The following is an 18,653-nucleotide window of genomic DNA, read 5'->3' on the forward strand; positions in this document are numbered from 1 at the left end:
TCACAGGGGGGAGAGGATGTGGTGCAGCAGCCAGAGCTGCCGACTCGGGAACTGGGGATTCGGGTTCAAGTCTCTGCTTCAGTGCAAAATCCTGTGATTCTGGGCAAATCACTGAATCTCCCGGTGCCCATAGACAGCGTCTGTAAACCCTCACATGTGATGAGCTGGAATGTATAAATCTGTTAACTTTAACTCACTGCCTGCGATATGTGTAAGTCATCCCTCTAGCAGTGTTCATGGGAATGGCACACAGGGATGTGTGCCAGGTCGGCTCTTCAGTTTTGTCAGTAAGTGACAGTCTGAATTTAATAATTGTCCCACTCAGTAAGGAGGGATCAATCACCCACTCGCCTTCTTCTCTGTTGTCGTCAGTTGTGTGTGCGTCCTCCGGGTGATGAGACATCGATGCCATCGGAGGGGGCGGCCCGATGATCGATGAAGGCAGAGGAAGAGGCGTCTGTGGGACAGATGAGGCAGACTCCGAGGGAGGAAATCGGCGGTAGTAGTCATCAAGCACATGTTGCAAATTAGAGATGAGAGACATGGGTATCTGCACAGTTGGATTCTCAAGTGGTGTTTGAGTATTAGGCTATGGGTAATAATCATATCCTTGGTCATCATCAATATCTTGCCATTTGATGAGAAGCTCAGAAAGAGTACGAGCAGCACGGAACCGGTCATCCTCTTCCGAATCCTCCTCATTAGCCCCATAGTCAAAAAGCTCCACAGAAAGATTTGGAGATGGTTGAATTGGCAATAGATCCAAAGAAGAGTTCCTACGTTGAAGTAGGGAAACATCCGTCGTTCCTGAAGGCAGCAAAAGTGTTGCTGAAGATTTCAAGGGGACAAGAGACATCAAAGCTGAAGGTGGAACCAAGGATGCGGCAGCCGACTCAGCGGTCGACGATGAAGAGCATGGTTGAAGTTCCGTAAGGAAAGTCTTCTGTGCTGTCAACGAGGCAACTGTTGACGAGGCAACTGTTGACGAGGCAACTGCCGATGAAGCAAACGTCGACGAGGCACCCATCAACGACGAGGCAGCCTTCGATGACGAGGCATCTGTCGACGAAGTAGGTAGAGCCTTGAGAGCCATCGACCGTTTCGTCGGCGAGGAGGCATCCATCAACGACCGACCGGAGACAGTTCTCTTTTTCCTCGATGTGTGGGAGGTGGCAGACAAGCGAGGCTTCACCGACACCATGACAAACATCGACGGAGAGGGCGCCGATGACATATAGAGGAATCACTCTCAACATCTGATAAGGGATTATCCTCGGTCTTGAGTTTCTGTAACCACAGAAGTAGACGTCCCTCTCTGTCTCTTAAAGTCTTTTAAGGAAAAGTCCTGCAGATTTTGCAATCTCTCACCTGATGTTCAGGGTGGAGGCAGTAGATACACTTTTTGTGGTGGTCTTCGGAATGAAGCTGGAGTTTTCCACAAGACTCACAGTGTCTGATGAGTGACCTCTTTGTAGTAGACAAAGCAGTGAAGATATTCTGAAGAGTTTCTGAAGAGAAAAGGTAGAGGTACTGAGCAGAGCTCAGAGAGACTCCCTTCACACGACGTGCGGTAGAAAATCTGAGAGCCTGAGCCTCTCAGAAGAAGGTTCCAGAGGGTGCTGTTTCCTGATTGGCTACAGTTTGTACCATATCTAATGACTTGGATAAGTTATTAAAGTGACAAGTTTTTTCCTATTAACGTCCATGTTACAATACTTCTGTTGCTCTTTTAGCTATGCTTTCGCTATGCTATTGCTATATTGCTATTCTATGTTCCGTGGGAATCCCACTTCGACGACGGGAAATAATTCAAGCATGTGATTCTATGAAAGATACCCCATTACTGGAGAACAGCAGATTTCTCACTACTGAAGCTCTTACCCAAGTTGCTTTAGCTGTAGTCATCTCTCACATTGACTACACTAACTCTTTACTTTGGCATTCCGGCATATCAATCTAAAAGTCTGCAACTAGTGCCAAACCAGGCTGCTAGATTAATCTATCGCCAGTCAAGAATGCAGTATATCAACCCTCTTATGAAAAAGTTACATTGGCTTCTGGTAGTCGAACGCAGTGCATTCAAGTTGGGATGCCTTCTCCTTAAAGCGCTCCATGCCAACTGCCCAGTGTCTGTAACTACTCGGGTCCAGAGATATATCCACACTTGGGATCTTAGGTCTTCCCATTTAAATCCCCTAGCTACTCCATCCTTTAAATGCTAGAAATTGGGGGGACTAAGATTTGCGGTCCTGGCTCCTAAATTTTAGAATTCTCTCCCTCAGGACACTAGATAGATGATATCATATCCTCAATTTTGAAAACTCTTAAAGACTTGGCTATTTCGTCAGGCTTATGAATGAATCACTTAGCGGCAGGACTCCCTTGTCCGCAGCGCCATGAAACCTTGTGGTGTGAGCGCGCTTTATAAGTATTTTTAACATAACATAACATGTAACGCCGAACAGGAGGTAAAGCAGCCCACCACGCAGCCATCCTCAGGAAAGTAAGAGTAGCATTGTAAGGAGCTGTCATTTGAGTAGTTGCACCCTCTCGCAGCAGGCAATCAAATTATGATCAACCACCCAAAACCCACCATCATAGGTCCATAAAACAGTTATGCCTGCCAACTTATGCACTAGGACATTGTTAGAAATGGGATCCCTGGCTGGCCAGGGCTTGCACCAAAGTCAGTCAGAGACCACCACTCCCAAGTCAGGGCAAGGGAGTTACACGCCAAGATAACCCCTGCTCACCCTCTAGGTAATGTGGCGCGAGCAGCAAGGCTAAACTTGGAGGCGATGCGAGTTAAGTATTTGCGCATGCACCCCAGCAACAACACCCAGGACCCACCACAAAGGAAACTCCACACAAGGTTATATAAAAATAGCCTTTGTATTACACCAAAACACATTAGATAAAAACACACACTTTACAATGTGCCAGAGGCACGGGCAGAATTTACAGGGGATATGTACAAGACAGGGCCACCTGGACCACTGTCAGGAATCAGCACTTTTAGAAGAAACACTTTTAGAAATAGCACTTAGAAAATAGAACATAGAATGTAAAATCACTGTAGTACACAATAGCACACAACCAGTAATCACTGGTAACCAGGACCTCACTAGCACCACCTGCACTAGGAGAAAAACAACCACCTAAGTATCACAATACCTGTAGGGGTGTAAGCACATAACACATGATGCATATAATACATTCAGCGGTGTAAGAACATGGCACATGACGCATTAAAATACATTCAGAGGTGCAGGACAACCCAATAGAGCCAAAATCACATTAGCCACCACCTGTGGCAGTCCCTAGGCCAACTGGCCTCTCTAGGGCTGGGACGCCCTGTGTCCCAAAGTCAGGGGGCCTAAACGTGGCAGTTGCCCACAAAGTGCTGGGCAACTGGGAAGCGATGCTGGTGGGGACAACGTTGGAGCCTCTCAGGCTCTGCACAAAGCACTTGTTTCCCCTTGGAGCCTCGCTGGGCCTTTCACGCAACCAAATGCCTCCTCTGAGCCTCTCAGGGCTCTAAATAACAGTGTGGGCACTCACGAGCCCCTCTCAGGGCTCTACACAAATGACTGGCCCTCCTGAGCCTCTCAGGGCTCGTAAAACCACTGTGCCCACTTGGAATCCCCCTCCTGGGGACTCAAAGCAAAATGGGGGCACCTAGAGCCTCTCTGGGGCTCTTAAATAATAGTGGGCACTTTGGAGCCTCTCGGGCTCAACTAACAAATTATGCCCCCGGAGCCTCGGGGCTCGAACACACGATATGCCCCCTGAGCCTCTCGGGCTCTCAACAGACAAAGGTGCGGCTTCCTGGGGCGGTGGGGCCCCTCACGGGGGACCCGCGAATACGTGGGGCGCCTCTGTTGGGAGTCCCCCCCCTCTGGGGGACTCTAGATGCCGGTAATGCCCCTTGAAGCCCTCATGGCTTCACTTTAGCAATGAGCGCAAGATCGCGCTACCGGGGGGGGGGCGGACACCGACAATGTGTCCCGGTGCCCCTCCCTTCCCTTCTGCCCCACTCACCGGCTCTCTGCTTCCCGGGCGGCTCTGCTACGGGCTCCCTTCGACGGGCCTCTTCACTGGCTGCTGGCAGAGGTCCGGGGCTCTCCTCTCCCTCGGGAGCCTCGGCAGGACGTGCAGGCTTCTTCCTGCTTCTCCGGCCTGGCCCCGTCACGCTGCAATCCGCCTGACTTCCTCTGGGGCCGCCAATGGCAGCGCGGCCCTGGGGGTATTTGAGGCGGGACTTCCGGGTCGCACTAGGCAGCGGCCCGGCCACGGTTTCGATGTCCCTGGGCTGCGGCGGTGATTGTCGAGGGGTGGGCTCCCTCGGCCATTAAATCAAAGAGCGAGGTGGGCACTCGATATGGGCCATACACAGCGCAAGGTCCCTGGCAGGGTGGGCACCTGCCAGGGGACTTTAAAAGTCGGCAATAAGCGGCAAATAAGCGGGGTGAGCTCCCGCGCCGCAAAATGGGCAAAAAGGGGGATCCCCACGCCGGGGAATCCCTCGAGGGCAGCACTTAAGCAGCTAAATGCCTGGTGGGCACCGGCAGAGAAGATACAGCGCTCCCAAGCGCTATAATAGCAAATGAAGCGCTTCCAGGCGCTTAGAGGCCTCCCCTCCTCCCGGTCAGCTCCACTCACCGGTGTGCAGCACAGGGACTCCGGAGGGGTCAGCGGCGGTGAACTCAGATTGGTGCGGGCGGACTTCCTCAATCTCCGCTCCGCTCACCAGACGCCTAGGCAGGGCTCTCCCCCTTCTCAGGTGAGCCCTGCTGGAACCGGCGCTGGCGTCTGGACACTTCTTCTCCCTTCTTGCACCGGAGCACAGGGTGGACTCCCGTCAGCTTTCGGTTTGTCTCTATGTCCTGTCCCCGGCCTGCCTGACTTCCGGGTCGCGGCTGCGGGGGCGGGACTTCCGTCGGGCCGCGCTCGGATTGGCCGGCCGGCCAGCCACTTCCAGGTCGTCGCTGGCAGCGCGGCGGCCCGTTCCAGGCACTCGTAGGCGGGGGATAAGCAGCAAAGGCCGGGTGGGCACCGGCTCCTTCAAAAGGACAATAAATCGAGGTGGGCACTTGATCTTAGGGCGGCAATGTCCCTGGCAGGGTGGGCACCTGCCAGGGGACCTCACAATCGGCAACAAGCGGCAAATAAGCGGGGTGAGCTCCCGCGCCGCAAATGTGCAAAAAGGGGGATCCCCACGCCGGGGAATCCCTCGAGGGCAGCAATTAGGCGGCCAAATGCCGGGTGGGCACCAGCAGAGAGATACAACGCTCCCAAGCACTATAATAGCAAATGAAGCGCTTCCAGGCGCTTAGAGGCCCACAAGTACAACAAAAGTCCTCCAGGAGTGCAGGAAGGCAGGGGGGGGGGCAAGACTGGGCCAGGGGCCAGCTCACTGGCCCTCCAGGCAGGGAGGCAGTCCAAGTGGCGGTTCCTCCTGGCCCCAGCACCAGCAGCAGCCCCCCTCAAGTAGGATCAGGAGAGAACAACTTCTGTGGGGACACAGCCCCATTTTTATACAGTAAATCCTTTGTCTGTAGGTGCAGGGTGGGGGCAGAACCAGTCGCAGCTGGTCTGTGAGCACTGCTGATGGGCTCAAGCACCGTCTCTACTCACTGGCAGGGCTAGGGTCGTTAGACGCACCACAGGGGGGCAGAGCCAGCATTGTCAGGGGAAAACCCAGCCTCATTCAGGACACAGGTACACTCCTCCCCGGCCATCGGCATGCTAATCTCCACACTCACCACCGGGCAGACCCACCCAGACTTCCTGGAGCCTGGCATCCCAGCCAGCTCCAGCCAATCACACGCCAGCACCCTCACAGCACACGTACAGCCATGTCTAGGAATGGCACTTCCCTACTAGACACATACATGCCGCATACACCATCTCGCAGCATTCAATCACACAAGTTCACACATACCAAACTCGAGCCTGTACACCCCACGCATCAGGAACTACCAGGGACACATACATTCCCCATGCATTCCTATGGGAGGGCAGGCCTATCTTACTCCACGCACTCAAAGTGGCACGCACTTTCCACTGGGACACAGTAAAAGTGCGCAGAACCCAAAAATCACCATCACCAGGTCACCATTAAAAACAAAAAGTCTAGGGGTGAACCTGCCCTAAGGGCCAAGTCCAACAGACATAGACCATCTGAATAAAGGAAAGAAACATTTAACAGTGTGCACAATGGAAATGTTGCCCCACCAAGCCAGTGGAGCCACCGATTTGTAGTACACAACAACACAGGGCCCATGTACTTCTCACAGTTCACTCATCAACGTCAGACGTGGGAGATGGCCCTTTGCGGTGCTTCTGTAGGGATCTTGCATGTTCCATCGCCATGTTCCAGTGCCTGCTTCCCCAATGCGTAGCCTCGCTGGGTAAAGCATGGCATATGGTATCTGTTCTTTGAGTAGCACCTTCTTGACATTCTGAAAGTCCTTCCGGGCCGCCTGCACCTGTGCCGTAAAATCTGGATAGAACAAGAGGGTATTGTTTTGGTACGTGATTGTTCCCTTCTGGCGAGTGATACGTAAGACAGTGTCCCGGTCTCTAAAATTGAGTAATCGAGCGATTACGGGGCACGGTGTAGCACCTGGAGGAGGGCGCGCCGCCAAGGAGCGATGAGTCTGCTCCACCGCAAACATAGGCGACAAGTCATCCGCACCCCATATCTCCCGCAGCATCGCCTCCATGTAATCTTCAAGGCAGCCCACATTTGTTGATTCCAGCAGACCCGAAACTCGAATATTATTGCGCCTCGATCTCGCATCAATGTCCTCATTCTTCACTTGTATGACAACGAGAATTTTCGTGATATCTGTAGTCTTCGCAGCTACCTGTTGCAGCCCATCCTCTGCATCTGATATTCTCTGTTCCGCTTCCCCAATGCGTTCCGCATGTTTGTTGAGTTTGGCCGAAAAGTGATCCATTCTCCCATTGAGGACCTCGATCTTACCGTCATTAGATTGAAGACTGACCTGAATGGCAGCTAGCGATTTTTCCAGTGTCGAGGGTCCCTGGGAGGCCGATTCCAGCTCTGAGTCAGAGGCCGCGTTTTGAGTATGTTTGCCCCCCTTACGCAACTCACGGGTGACGCGTGGTTGATTCTTCTCTGGTTTTCCCATTAAGGCCTCACCCTTCAACAGTCCGCACTATGCAGACCACAAGTACTGCCCCTCGTTGTATGTAAACGATTCACTCCTAGAGGCCGGTCTGAGGGAGTAGTGATGCAACCCAGTTGGTCCCAACCACTAACTGCTTCACAATAAGTCCACAACAGCAGGGAATGTTCAGCAGGAGACCGTGAGTGAGACACTTGAATGCTGCGCACCATACAAACAGGTCAGAAGGGTGTAAGGAATCCAACAGTCAAAGGTGCCTCGCAGCCCAGTACGGTGCGCTCGCCCGCAGTGCAAAGCCACAACAACAATCCAGCTGTCTGAAGAAATGTCCGTTATTCAAAACCGTGAGGAATACCGCAAGAGGGGACCCGCTCCCAGGGGGCCAGCGCAGTCTCACCACATCCGCGTGCAAGTTCCAGCCCCGCTAGCCACTCAGCATCCCCCAAGAGGTCCGGATCATGAAGGCGCCACCTCCCGCTGCACCGAATTCGGTCTCTGAGGGCGCCAACTGGGCAAAGGTGAGCGCGTGCAGCGTTGCTTGTATATACCACCGGGGAGAGATGTAGATGTGGGCGGGGGGGCTAATCTTCTGAGCGCCTCAGCAACGAACGGCCGCTCTGACACCACCGCCCCTCACGAGGCCTAGGCGCGGCCTAGTCCGCCAGCTCACGCCAGCCGCAAGCGTGTCTCCAGAACCCAGCACGGCCGGCCGAATCCCGGTACGGCACAAACTAGTGTCCGCAGCCCCCCACCAGGTCACTTATCTGTGGTCACGGCACAGCTGCAGTCTGCAGATACTCCATTGTGTCTCAAATTAATCTCCGCCTTCACAGATTGCTGCCACAGGCAGTAAGGGACCACAGCGCACTGAGCCATGAGAGTCATGCCGCCATTACACCTGTGCAGACGGCTCGCCCCTCTCACGGCTTAACAATCCTCCGGGCATTCGCGGCAATCGAAAACCACCTCAGCCGATCAGTCGCTACATTAGCTACACAGCTCCAGCGGCAAAAGCCATGGATAGCGTGGTGAAGGCAGGATAAGTGAAGGATATTTATCGGCGGCCGGCAGAGCAACACTATAGTGCCCCCATCTTGCCGATCGCCAGGCAACGCCCCACCTCCTGGGGATTAGCCTTCCACTGATGAAAGCCAGTAGCTGATATTGACCTTGGGCATGTTTTTGTGATAGCACTGCTCCTATACCACGATCCGAGGCATCAGTCTGTACAATGAATTACTTGACATAATCTGCAGATTTCAGAACAGCTGTAGAGCACATTGCTTCCTTCAGCGTGTCACAAGCCTTTAGACAGCTCAAAGTCCAGTTCACTATTTGTGGGGATTCTTTTGGAAGTCAGCTCTGTGAGGGGTGCCACAATGGTGCCATAATCCCTCACAAACCTCCTATAGTACCAGGGAAGCCAAGGAAGGCCCTCACTTGAGTCGGGGTAGTTGGAGCCACCCAGTCCAGAATGGTCTAGATCTTGGGATATAAGGGTTGAACCTGGCCTCCACTCACAAGGTGACCCAAGTATGCAACCTTTCCCAGTCCTGTCTGGCACTTGCATGCCTTGATAATGAGGCCGGCACTTCTCAGAGCCTCCAATACTTTCCTAAGGTGGATCAGGAGAGCAATATTGTGTAGATATGCTGCACTCAAGGATTCCAATACAGCAAGGGCTTAGTTCACCAACCTTTGAAAAGTGGCAGATGCATTTTTCAAACCAAAGGGAATTACAGTGAACTGATAATACCCATTTGAGATTGAAAATGCAGATATTTCTTTTGCTCCTGGAGTCAGACCTATCTGCCAGTACTCTGATGTGAGATCAAACATACTCAGATACTTGACTGCTCCCAACCTGTCAATAAGTTCATCTGCCCATGGAGTTTGGTATGCATCGCTTTTGGTCACAGCATTCACGCCCCAATAGTCCACACAAAAACTAATTTCTTTCTTACCATCCTGGCTATGAGGCTTGGGGATTAAGACAACTTGGCAGGTCCAGGGGCTCTCGGAAGGCTTTAGAACTCCCAATTCCAGCATCATGCTTACTTCAGCTTTGATGCTCTCTTTCACATGTTCAGTCTGCCTGTATATTTTATTCTCGACAGGTAGTCTTTCTTCAGCATCTACATCATGGATACACAGCCAGTCTGTCGAGAGGTCAAAAAGAAGAGCTCAGCAAACTGATTCAGGACTTTCCTGTAATCAGTCTCCTGATGGGCAGGTAGGTTGTCTGACAAGACCACACCTTCCACAGACCCATCTTTTGGATTGTTGGACAGGTCAGGGACAGGTTCTCTCTTTGCTTCCTGATCCTCATCTGTAACCATGAGCATGGTCACATCTGCCATGTCATAGTAGGGTGTAAGGCGGTTGACATGGATGACCCTCTTATGATTCCTGTCAGAGCCAGGGTCTACCAGGTAGGTGACCGCCCCTTTTCTTTCTAGGATTGGGTAGGGTCCACTCCACTTACCTTGCCGAGCCCAAGGAACCACAGGCCCCAAAACCCACAGCATCTGCCCTGGATGGAACTCAATCATAGCAGCCTTTGGGCATCACCAGAACTTCTGGAGCTAGGCTGGCCGCAATGTTTTCGCTTGCTTTTTCCACGTACTCATACATCCTGCAGCAAACGCCAAGCACATAGTTCACTATATCTTGCTAAAGTTCAACATGAGGTTTCTCCAATCCCTCCCTCACAAGGCACAGTGGTCCCGACAGGAAATCCCAAACAGAAGCTAAAATAAGGAGGACCCCACTCCCTTCTGTGACCCTTCCCAATAGGCAAAAAGCAGGCATGGAAGTAAGACATCCAATCTTCTTTTGAGTTTTTCAGGAAGTCTAATGATCATGCCCTTCATGGTCTTGTTAAATCTTTCAACAAGGCCATTACATAGAAGAGTGGCTTTGGCCACACTGACCAGGACTTATGCAGCGGGGGATTGGAGGTCCCACATTTGGACCCCTAATATTATGCCGTTCAATTGCAACACGCAGCTCGATGGCTCAACACAGTCCCTAGTTGGGAAATGTGGCTCTTGGTGGGAATGGTGGACGCGGCGGGTTGTCTTCCAGAGCTGTTAATGGAGGAATCAGGTACACCGAGAGATACTCCATATATTGTGCGACAGATGGCCAGAGTATGGCAATGGTTTGTAGTGAGAGTACTTAAGCGCGCACCATAACATAGGGAGCTACCAATTTGGATATTAAAACCAATCAGGCAGATAGCACTCAGTATGTCCTTCCAGGCATGGAGGGAAGGGGATGCAAGCAATAGGGTGAATTGAACCCAGATGAGTTTGGTCTAAGCCAGGGGCAATTTTTACAACATGCGGGCTTGGCAGACAACACTAAGCACACCTGGCCATGCTATCCGACAGGTCCTCCGCATACTGAAACCCTTGAGATACTGCTAACATATGGAGCGTGTGGACACCTAATTATGCATCTTTACAGAACAATGCGATCAGATACAGTAGGCACTACACACAGGCCCGACATTCCAATGGAAGATCAAGACTGGCAGCGGGCTACGAACTAATATGCATGGTTTCTACTAATGCCCATTTTCGACTGATACATTATAATTTTCTTCAAAGAACCTACTTAACGCCACAACACCTTCATCGAATGGTCAGGTCTTGCCCAGATATATGCTTGCGCTGCAACACTGTGGGGTCTGATTTCTTACATTAACCATGGTCCTGCGATGAAATACACTCCTTCTGGCAACTAGCTGTCGAAGAAATGGTGCATGCCACACAACTAAGTATTGAGCTGACACCCAAATGCTGTTTATTAGGCCTCTTTAGATGCCAGAAGGGCGCTAGATAACCTATACATTTGGTCAGTCGCCTATGGAACTGGCATGACGTAGAATTGCAATCACATGGCTGCCCCAGCATGCCTTAACGATTGAGCTCTGGCATAGAGATGGGCCTCTTCTTCTATGGCGGACGCTTCTTCCCAGAAGATATCCAGAGTGTGTTGAATGCTTTGACGCTTCCTCTCTCGTCATCGAGCCTGATGATCGGGTAGAGTCCTCTTGGACCGAAACGACTTACAAGCGCCGCAGTCTTCCTCCTTACAAACTTGATGTAGGTCGGTGCGAGGGTACTTGGTGTGGCACCCAGGACAGAAATGGAATGAAGTCCATTCCATTTGCAGATGGCTGGCCCTACGCAGCAAGGCCCGACGGTTGCCCACGAGGTTTTCTATCGAAAATGGAGAGTTTGTCGACCTGTTTGAAATGCGTAGAACAGGGAAACGGTTACTGACACAATACCGTTGAGGGTATAGTGGACTGCGGGGAACCCAAAGAGCAGTTTCGGAGCGCAGCAATACACATTCGAACCCATTTGGGGTAAAAAACAATCTAACAATGGAGTCGATGCCCATGCGCACTATCACCGAAAGGTGGAGTTACCTTACCTCGTGATTGTAAAGCCTTCTTCAAAGAAAAACAACTTGCAAACATCCGGACCGAACACAAGATGGCAGGAGTATGCAAAGCATGTGCATCTACAGCACACAAGCCTCGAACAGAGGATTAATGGCCCCAAATCCCTGCCGTGGTATCTTGTCATGTTGTGGCTGAGTGTGCCATGTGATGTGGCAGGCTATAGTGCTTGGTGTGATTTGGTCATTTTTTAACAGTGCTGAACAGTTAGGCAAATTTTGATTTTCTTTGTTTTTGGGATCGTGTGATATAGTGCGGTAACTACCGTATTATGTAAATAAATTACATTGCTAATAAACCATAAGGATGTGGGGTGAGTATTATTATGGCCGAAGCCTTGCTGATTATATGCAGAATAACAGGTCTGGGAGGTCACTGCTGACTAGAGGAGGTTAGCAGCTGCACAGGTCTTGGGCATTGATCCTCTTGAGGATAATATGTGACGGGCACTGGTGACTGGAGCTGGCTAGCAACAACGCTGACCTCTGTTATTCATTACAAGCCGGGTAACAATACATGTCAATATTGACTGGATCTGGTTGGCAGTAGAGTTAACCTCTGGTTTTGAATATTTGCAGGATTTAAGGTACAGGGGTCACTACTGACTGGAGTTACTTAGCAGGATAATAGATCTCAGGGAGCCAATACTGACTGAAGCTGGTTAGTATGATCACTAGTCCCAAGGTGCTACTAATGACTCAAGCTGGCTAGAATGATAACAGGTCCCAGGGGCCAGTACAAACAGGAGCTGGCTAGTAGGCTTACATACAGGCCCAAGGGGCCACTACTGACTGGAGCCGGCTAAAAGAATAACAGGCCCAAGGGTGGTGGGGGTGCGAGTGGCACCAGTGACTGGAGTTGGCTAGAAGCATTGACAACCTTTGGTATTGATTAAATGCAGGATTCCAGGTCACAGGAGGCACTGCTGAATACAGCTGGATAGCAGCAGTGGTGGCCTCTAGGAAGAAGGAATTGAGAAAGCATAACTGGATAGAATGGTTTCTTTAATACCGATAATTGTTTACACATCATACACATCACTGTCACAACGTGCATTGATATATTACATTACCAAATTACAATATTCTTATATTAATTTGGCGTGTCTGTTCGCCTTAATATGCCTGCAAAGTTACATGATTCTATTAGGGCCCAGAACCCTTTCATTTTGTGAAGTCCATCTGCACACTTTCCTGCATCTATTGCTATTGGGAGCGTGTGAAATAGTGCGGTACCTACCGTATCTATTGCTATTTACTTTCCCCTGAGGCGGAAGCCGGGGGCATTCTTCCTATCCGTCCTCACTCGCTGACATTGCAGGAAATACCGCGATTGTTTATTTTAAGAAATGTAAATATTTTAATTGACGCTGTTTTAATTTCCTGTTACTCACCCACCCGGCCGACTCCTTGGACGAGAGTTACATCGTTCTAGGGCTTGGGCAGCGGGGGTCTCATTTTCGGTGCAGCCATTTCAGTGCAGGGCTGACACCAGTCGCTGAGGGCGAGGTCGCCATTTTGGGGGGAGGCAGGGTAGCGTTACAGCTCTTGGACGCCTCCCGCCCTCCCAGGCTACTTAAGGTGCCTCTATCCGATATTCTGGCAGATTACTTGCTATTTACTTTTCCCTGAGGCGGAAGCCGGGGGCATTCTTCCTATCCCTCCTCACTCGCTGACATTGCAGGAAATAGCGCGATTGTTTATTTTAAGAAATGTAAATATTTTAATTGACGCTGTTTTAATTTCCTGTTACTCACCCACCCGGCCGACTCCTTGGACGAGAGTTACATCGTTCTAGGGCTTGGGCAGCGGGGGTCTCATTTTCGGTGCAGCCATTTCAGTGCAGGGCTGACACCGGTCGCTGAGGGCAAGGTCGCCATCTTGGGGGGAGGCAGGGTAGCGTTACAGCTCTTGGACGCCTCCCTCCCTCCTCCAGACTGGATATTAGAAGACGGACATCCCGTCCGCGCAGCGGGCGCGCCGATGGCGCGCCTAAGGCAAGCCCGGCTGCGCCCGTCCGCGCCGGACCCGCGCCCAGCGCCAGACCCCCTGCCACTCTGACTTCAAATATCCACTGGTCGCGCAATCAGCTCCTCAATTTAAGACAAGGTACCTGTTCCCCTCCCGACCTATGCTGTCTTTTCAACCCGGTTGACCTGCCTTTTAAATGTAGTCACTGTGATTTCATGATTACTTCCCCTTCCAAATGTCGTGCCTCCCCTATAGAGTCCTCTTTTCCTCGCCGCTCCCCCAGCTCGATAAAAGCAGCGTTAGTCAATTGTCGCTCCCTCCCTCGGCACGCCACTGATATTTGGTTATCCATTGTCACCTTGACTTGGGATATTCTATTCCTTACCGAAACGTGGATCAAAGACTCGTCTCAACCTGATATTCACCTGGCTACCCCCCCCCCGGGCTACCGTCTGGTGGGTATCAACCGTGAGAACAACAAAACAGGTGGCGGCCTTGCCATAATCTTGAAATCTCATTTCCAGGTTACTGTTAAAAAAACTTCCGAATCTTGGGCTTATAGAAGCCATGTACTTCACGATCCTGGACTCTTCCATTATTACTATGGCGGGTATCTTGGTCTACAATCCCCCTAATGCCTCTGCTACCTCACTTACTTTCCTCTTGCACACGATCGCTGATCTTTCCCTCGGACATGCGTACTTTATGATACTAGGAGATTTCAATTTACATGGTGATAATCCCGCTTGCGCTCAAGCATCTCACCTTATGGAGACTCTACTTGGACTAACTCTGCCCCAATTAGTTAAAGGCCCTACCCATACTGCCGGTCACACTCTCGATCTTATATTCTCTAATCACCCAGGCATCTCATCCCTTCCCTCCCTGCCCCTTACCTGGTCGGACCATTTCCTTCTTCCGTTTGACCTGTCTGTCCCCATCCCGCCCCCTCATTCTACTTTGAATTGAGAGACGGGGAGAAAATGGCACAAAATCACCTGCGATGCCATCGATCCCTGCTTTTCCTATCAATTCGATTCAACTAGGGACCCTAACGAAGAAGTTGTTAAATATAACGCTGCCGTGTTGGCCGCTATTGATACTATCTCCCCTGCTAACGTCATTACTTCTTCACGAACTAGACCCTCGGCCCCTTGGTTTTCCCCTGCGTTACGTGAGGAAAACACCCGGTGTAAACAATTGGAGCGTAAATGGCGTCAGACTTACGATGCCGACTCCAAAGGTATTTACAAGCTGGCGCTGAATAAATTCCAAAAACTAAAATGCACCACGATGAGAGGTTACTTCTCACAGTCAATTAAAAACGCTGAGAACTCTTCCAAAACCCTCTTTAAAATTGTGAAGGATTTTGTCAGCCCTCCTGCCTTGACTACTTTGTGCACCCCTAGTCAGGCGCTTTGTGATGACCTCTCTGATTTTTTTCAGGAAAAAATCACTAAATTAATCACACCTTTCGAACCTGTTCTACCCTCCCCTCCACTGAGGGATATTGTGCCTCAGACAGGCTTATTTTCCTTTGAAGAGCTAACTCTTGAGCTGGCCACCAAATTATTTATCCAAGGCAAATCCGGGTCTCCCCTAGATCCAGTCCCTGCTAAGGTAATGGGCAATCTTACCCCTATCCTGATTAACCCTCTTCTTTCCATTTGGAATTCTTCATTAAATTCGGGTCTTTTCCCTCTGGTATGGAAACAGGCTATGCTGGTTCCCATCCTGAAAAAAACAGATGCTGATCCATCACAACTTTGTAATTATCGTCCGATTTCCCTCTTGCCTAAGCCAGCTAAGATCTTGGAAAAGACGGCTCAGTACCAACTGGCTAAATACTTGGAAACCAAGCAGTTGCTCCACGACTCGCAGTCGGGCTTTAGGACCGGCTACAGTACTGAGACCGCTCTTCTTGAGGTGTCAGAGACCATCCGGGAGTGTGCGGACAGGGGTGAGGAGGCCATGTTGGTTCTCCTCGACCTGTCCGCCGCTTTCGACACTATATCCCATGAAATTCTTCTTAACCGCCTAAGGCAGTTGGGAATAGGCGGTAAGGTTTTAACTTGGATTAGATCATTCATCACTGACCGGACTCAGAAGGTCTTTCTCCGTCCCTTTGAATCTGAGGGCAAACCTCTCCTGTGTGGAGTACCTCAGGGCTCTGCCCTAAGCCCCTTATTCTTTAATGTTTATTTAGGCCCTCTGGCACGGGAGGTCGAATCCTGGGGGGTCAGAGTGATCTCCTACGCTGACAATACTCAGCTAGTATTTTCATTCCAAGAGCACTCTGATGCTAATTTCTCCAATTTTCGGAACTGTCTCAGTAACATCTGCTCCTGGATGGCCACTAATCACCTTGTTCTGAATACTGACAAAACTGAGGTCTTGTTTTTTAATCAAAAAACAACACTCTCCAGCTCCTTGTGGTGGCCACCTGTCTTGAATCCCCCCCCTACTTCTGCCCTGACAGTACGCAATCTTGGTTTTCAGTTTGACACTGATCTATCCTGCAAAGCCCAGATCAATAAAGTCTCTTCGGCTTGTTTTGTCAAACTCCGCATGATTAGGAAAATTTTTCCTTACTTGCCAATAGACTGTCGTAAAACCGTTGTTCACGCTCTGATCACGTTGCATTTAGACTATGCGAATAGTCTCTATGCCAGCGCTCCCCGGTACCTTACAGATCGTCTACAAATGGTACAAAACGCTGCTGCAAGGCTGATTGGAAATATTCCGTTTCGTCACTCAATAACTTCATACCGGAATAAACTCCACTGGCTTCCTATTTCCCACCGCATCCAGTTCAAGGTTCTTGTTTTTGCCTTCCGCGCGCTCAACAGCTCTGGTCCGGTCTACTTGCAAAAAAGACTCAAACTCTCTCAATCTATCAGAACGTTGAGATCCAATAGCCTCCGCCTCTTGGTAGTTCCTCGATTTTGCCGTTCCAGGTGCGGAGGCAGAGCCTTTGGTGTAATTACGGCCAAACTGTGGAACAGTCTTCCTCTTGACCTGCGGTTTACTGAGACCGAACCTCTGTTCCGACGTAAACTTAAAACCTGGTTGTTTACCTCTCTTTAACTCACCACTCACTCTTTTAGCTGTTAATCTACCAGCGCCGGGACACCCCCGTCTTAGGGGTAGCTGCGCGCTTTATAAGCTTCTTAAATAAATAAATAAATAAAATCTTGTAGTAAATCGAATATTGACAAACAGAAGTGTTATTTCCAGAAACAGTGAATTCTGCAGCTTGTCTGTGTATCTTTTATCTGCACCTCACGGACTCCTCACATTCCTCTCGAGAGAAGATCCTGCCTCCTACTCATTAGTGTTGTTTCAGTAACTGTTTCTATCACGTGTTCATGTTTCATTGACTTGTATTAGGAGAAATGTGGTTCCGTGAATTCTGGACCCATGTTATAAACATCATCGTAGCATGACGATTTTGGTATCAGCAGACCGAAAATGACGAGTATGATATATACGAGTATTTTCGGCGTATTCGAGTGACAAGATCACCATAAAATCAGAGATTCCGTTCTGAACCCTCAGGTTCCATTTTGAGTACGGCAGCCATTTTGTGGTTGCCCTCACATAGGCCGATGACTAAGGCCAAAACGAGTCTTAGGGACACGTACACTTTTGCTGACTTCTGTGTGACCTGGGCAAGCTGACTCCATTGCCCGAAGCCAAACCTGTTTGGCCAGTTCCTTTCCCAGTGGCCGATCGAGATTAGGAACCAAGGCACAGCATGCCATAAACCCTTCATTGCACACAACTATGTCTAATCTTACTCACACCTGTCTCTGTTCTTTTCTTTATGACCTGTTTTACGAGGAGGAGGTGCCCGTTTTTGTTAGGGGTCCAGCCGATTATCTGATGAAAAGTGTTGGGCCTTGCCGGGTAATTGATTGTGGGTTGAACAAACTGAAAATGAGCTTGTCATCATGATTCTGCTTTTCTTTGTCGAAGAAATATGTGAATGGTCAACTGTAAAATAAGGAATGTTTGCCTGAAGCATAATATTTTGTATAAAAGGGGAAGGCTGGTTTTGTAAGGTTGAGCAGTCTCCTGAGAATATACACCGTGTTGTACTTCTAGGATACCTGTTACTGGCTGCAGCCAATAAATTTGATCTTTGAAGTCACCAAGAAGTCTCTGCGTTTCTGTAGTCTGAGACAGGAGAACTCGAACTCTTTGGGTGTGTCCCCTGGCACCGCTGGGTTCTTAAAAACCCAGTACTTCAGAAACGTGTATAAAAATACATTGTGTAGCATTAGCATTATATACTTCAACTTGCTTTAGGGTGGATGCTCTCGTCCATTGCAAAGACAATTGTCATTTGGTAGTTTGCTTGGCCTTTTGCTATTTTTGCATTAAATGTATGATAGATGTGTTGGCCTCCCGGTGTGTTGTGTTTTATTTTACATAGCACAAGAGATTTATTTATTTATTTAGTGTATTTTGGTATCGCGCACAGCTACCCCAACGGGGTGTCCCAGCGCTTCTGTGTAACTTCATACTGCATAGAAGGATGTTAAAAAATAACAATCAACAGAACAGGTGGGTTTTTATGGCTCTCCGGAAGGGTTGTTCCTCCTCGATCAACCGGATGGCATTGGGTAATTTATTCCAGAGAGCTGCCGTCAGTACGGGGAAAGATTTTCCACCGGAACGAGATTTCCTAAATCTAGGAACAGTGAGGAAGTTTTTTGAAGAGGAGCGTAGGGTCCTGGAGTTGTTATAGGGAATCAGGCACGTGGCAAGATAGGCAGAGCCCTTGCCTCGCAAGGCACAATGAGCTAGGATCAGAGCTTTGAATTCTGCCCTTTTTTGGACCGGTAGCCAATGGAGTTCATGACGGTGAGGCGCTATATGCTCACGTAGGGGGATACCGCTGACCAGTCGCACCGCAGCATTCTGAACCGTCTGGAGGCGATGACAGAGCCCTACAGACAAGCTAGTGTACAGGCCATTGGCGTAGTCAAGGTGTGAGGTGACTAGTGCCTGATGAGGAATGTTGAGGAAAATGACAGTCCAGGATAT

General features: G+C 50.0%; 1 protein-coding gene and 1 long non-coding RNA gene across 3 annotated transcripts in view; one reads left to right on the forward strand and one right to left on the reverse strand.

Annotated features, from left to right (window-relative positions):
* Nucleotides 1-18,653, forward strand: part of LOC144805649 (uncharacterized) — a 749,755-nt gene that overhangs the window by 564,366 nt on the left and 166,736 nt on the right. The window lies entirely within an intron of this gene.
* Nucleotides 1-18,653, reverse strand: part of LOC144805655 (uncharacterized) — a 38,960-nt gene that overhangs the window by 16,446 nt on the left and 3,861 nt on the right. The gene's annotated exons all lie outside the window — the stretch shown is intronic.

Source organism: Lissotriton helveticus (genome assembly GCF_964261635.1).
Source record: "Lissotriton helveticus chromosome 1_1 unlocalized genomic scaffold, aLisHel1.1 SUPER_1_unloc_17, whole genome shotgun sequence".
Lineage (NCBI taxonomy): Eukaryota > Metazoa > Chordata > Amphibia > Caudata > Salamandridae > Lissotriton > Lissotriton helveticus.